This window comes from Notolabrus celidotus, chromosome 18, assembly GCF_009762535.1.
Source record: "Notolabrus celidotus isolate fNotCel1 chromosome 18, fNotCel1.pri, whole genome shotgun sequence".
In the NCBI taxonomy this organism is placed as follows: domain Eukaryota; kingdom Metazoa; phylum Chordata; class Actinopteri; order Labriformes; family Labridae; genus Notolabrus; species Notolabrus celidotus.
The window spans coordinates 21,531,421-21,535,359 of NC_048289.1; positions in this window are offsets into that span (position 1 = coordinate 21,531,421).

Consider the following 3,939-nt stretch of genomic DNA (forward strand, 5'->3'; position numbering starts at 1 on the left):
CGGATGGCCCTGTCCCCATATCTCTTTGTCCTTGATGTTCGGACAGACAGGAAGTTTTGGTGTGAGGATCTGAGTGCTCTGACAGAGTGATACGGAGACAGGAGTTCTGAGATGTAAGTAGGGGCCAAACCACGAAGTGCTTTATATACAAACAGAAGGATTTTAATTCAAAGCCTGCCTCTTTACGTCACAATCGCTCGACAGCAGCTCCCGCCAACGATTGGCCTCAAAACAGCGCTTCAGAAACAGATGGGTGACGTCACGGATACTACGCCATATTTTATACAGTCTATGGTCCACCCCTGCTCTCTTTCCTCAGTCATGTTCTATCTCTCTCCAGCTGTCTTGTCGAATAAAGGGAAAAATTTCCCCCAAATAAATAGTTAAAAAAAAACTTCAGTATTTCCTCTCCTGAAGAGGATCACATTGCATTTTCCTGCAACAATTATATCGTTCTCAAGATAACTAATTCAATTTAAGTATGTGTGCACAAGTTATTTTCTTGTGCACACAAGTAAATGTCTTGTGCACGCAATAAAAAAGCTTTTACTTTTTGGGACTTCAGGGCCTCCATAGAAATATGATCTCCTTTGTGACCTTTTAACATTTTGTTAAGCACCGTCAATGGATTTACATTTAGTTTGGCAAAACGTTTGGTTATAGGATATCCCCGTTAACACATCAAAAGCTAAATTATGGAAATTGATGCTTAAGTGAAAAAGAGGGCAACATTTAAATCAGCCTCAATGCCACCTGTCACTCTGATGAATGTGTGTTTAAGAAGAAGAGGGCAGTCAATGTGTTGGGGTCATGTTTGAAAATGTATGTCCAGGGGGCACCAGAGCTGAAGACTGAAGGTAAAAACAGAGAAAAGTGAAGTTTTGTTTATGACTTCTGCTCTCCTGGAGGAGGAGATATTCCAACTGAAAGTATGAAATGTCTTCGAGTGATTCAAACCAAGTATTTTAAAATGTTGCCTACAAAACAGAGACAATGGTGATGTTCTCAGACACCTTTCCCATGTATCAGGTGTCTCATTGTACCATGATCGGTCGGTTAATGTCCTCCAGGGGTGAAACCACAAGCACTTAACCAGAACTGATCCTTGTCCTATAGAGAGATACCTGTCAGACCCCGTGAGAGCTCATGTGGGTCACACAACATACTCCACAAGCACAGCCGCTGTTATATTGTATTGATGACTTGCGGTCAGCTTTGGAGTGACAGGCAATTTTCTTCCTACTGTCAGAAAAATACAACGAACGCAGGTCCCAGGGGGGGCTTCGGAAAACAGTAGCTTGTTCCCCCCCCCTTTACACTGAAATCAGATTGCAGGCTTTTCTGGACAGCTTCTTTGTACGCTCTTCATGTATGTCTATGAGCTCCTCTGTGCTGGTTTAATGGGTTCATGGCCACAGGGCAAGGGTTACAGTTTGTCCTTCCTGCAATTAGCATTCACGGTTAGCTTAGCAGAACTAATGCACCACATCTCTGAGGCTCATGTTCCCTGTGAGCCTGTGAGTGACTGCAGGCAAGATTCAACTGACTCCTTGTATCCATTACAACCTGCTTTAGTAGGTGTTATTGGCGAAATCCCCCGAAGAATACCATTTTAAGCCAGCTATTATCAGACAATTAAGTGTCAGTGTCACTTAGGAAAACCAGAGGACTGGATAAACAGGTGCCAATAGATAAAGTGCTGATATTAAGTCAGAGGTGGAAAAGTGCACGTTTGTGCTCAAGTAGAAATAAAGATACTTGTGTTAAAAAGACAGGTAAGAGCTAAAGTACTGATTCATTTGAGTACCTGCAGTGAGAGTGAAAAGTAAATTTAAGTACACAAGCAGAAAGCAGGGGTGTGATTTTTCCAAGTGAATCTGGAACTGAAAATGTGACTTGCATGACTCAGATTTCCAAATTAAAATGTGTCATGATGCTTTTCACTTGCAAGTATTAATGCTAATTTGTGGTGAATTTAACCTGTTGTTTTAAACCGGCAGCAGCGAGCCATGTTAGATATAAGTGTTTATTTTCAGACTGTGACACAAAGTAGGTGGGAGGAACCCAGAAGCAGACTTGCACACAGTAGCATGTAGGTTTGCAAAGAAAAATAACTTGAAGCAAACTAAGCATAAACTCAAAACTGAGAGGATAAAACCTAAGCTACATTGAATGCAGGCAAAGACAATAAATTGCAGCTCACTAGTTGCTCAGACAAAAGCTGTGACAGCCTGCTGCCAGCACCCAACCTGTATAACCCTCTGATTACTGATCAGACTCAGCTGTGAACTCAGCAGGAGCCTAATGACAACAAAGCATACAGGTGTGCTGCTCCTATTGCCACTGAGAGGGGGGAGAAGACAAAAACAAAACACAGCAGGTATAACATACTCATAAGAAATAAAAACTACAGGGAAGGGATCATGACCTAGCGGCAACCTCTGGTCTCAAACTATGAAGCCCATGTGGAAGTGTTATAATCTGTAGTACATCAAGAATCCACTTGAGGCTGGCTGCAGAAACACCTGAAACCACATACACACCAATTCAAAAAATACGATCTTTGCAGCATTAATAAACATGTTTACAGCCTGGTTCAAAAAAACGGCTTGGCTCTACGTAGCTGATTTCTCTATTGGCACACACTGTAAGGGGGGTGAATCTTTTTGTAACGCGACGGTTCAGAAAATTTTAAGATTACGAGTTTTTGCCCAAATAAGGACATGACTGACTTGACTCCCGGACGGGAACACATAGCTGTTGGCTAGGAGGCTCAAACTCCGCCCCTATACGTCACACTCTGCCTGGTTGAGTTCCGCATTTCCAATATGGCTGCCGCCGTCGACTGCCTTCAAAACAGCTCTCAGGAACAGATGGGTGACGTCACGGATACTACGTCCATTATTTGTATAGTATAACAAGATGACAGGCTGTGCATGGACTTCACAAGCTTTGATGTCAACACTGTAGCCATAGCCACATTTTTGTTATTGGGACTATTCCTATGTTTAACAAGGACTGTGTCACAAGTGATCAGCATTGTTTTTAAGACTAATAAACTTTGACACTGAAAGTAATGGGCTTTGTTCAGTTGTATGGGGAATTTCTTGCAGCTCTAAATCTTCTCCAACTTTGTCAACAGTGTTGGATTCATAATTTTCATCCATGTTGCTTTAAGTCCTCCTTCTTGGTTACATACATGGCCTTAAATAAACACCTCTTCTCTGAGGTTGATGTGGTTTGCCTCTCTGGTCTAGTTCATCTGAAGTTATCATGAATGTTTGTTTTTGTCACGCAACAGCTGACAGTACTTATACACTGACAAAATTGTATGCCAAGAAATGAATAATGTATCATTGTTGGATGAAACTGACCTTGATTTTGGGCTAAAAAATGCACACAGTAACGCTGATGTAACAAGTGTGTATAGAAAATGTAAGAAGTGTCAGATTTGTATGTCAAAGTCACGATTTGACTGGCAAGCTTTGGATTGTGAGATTTTATTTTCGCAAGGATGGAACACTGGCAGACCTTTTCTTTCACAATTACTTCCTTCATACCTCTATTTGAAAACTGATTATGTGCACACCTCAGAAAACCTGTTATTACCAGTCAAGAGTGAAATGCTGTAAATGTGTCAGTGTTGCTTACCTCTCAGATAAGTAGTAGTTTAGGGAAGTAGTACAGTGAGAGGATTTAGAGAGCTTTTGAAGGGCCAGTCTGTGCTGAAAATGCCAAGGACAACTTTTCCCAGTCAAATTACAGTGGACTGCTTAAAAATAAAAATGGTTGAAGAAATAAACTTGAGAAAAGTATAAATTTCCTAATAACCTTTTGAAGTATAGTTAGGAAGTATTCTCACAATATTCAGCCTCTTTTGCAAATAACACAAATCATCAATATTAGCTGAAGGGTCTAAATTAGAAGCACCAGTGCGAA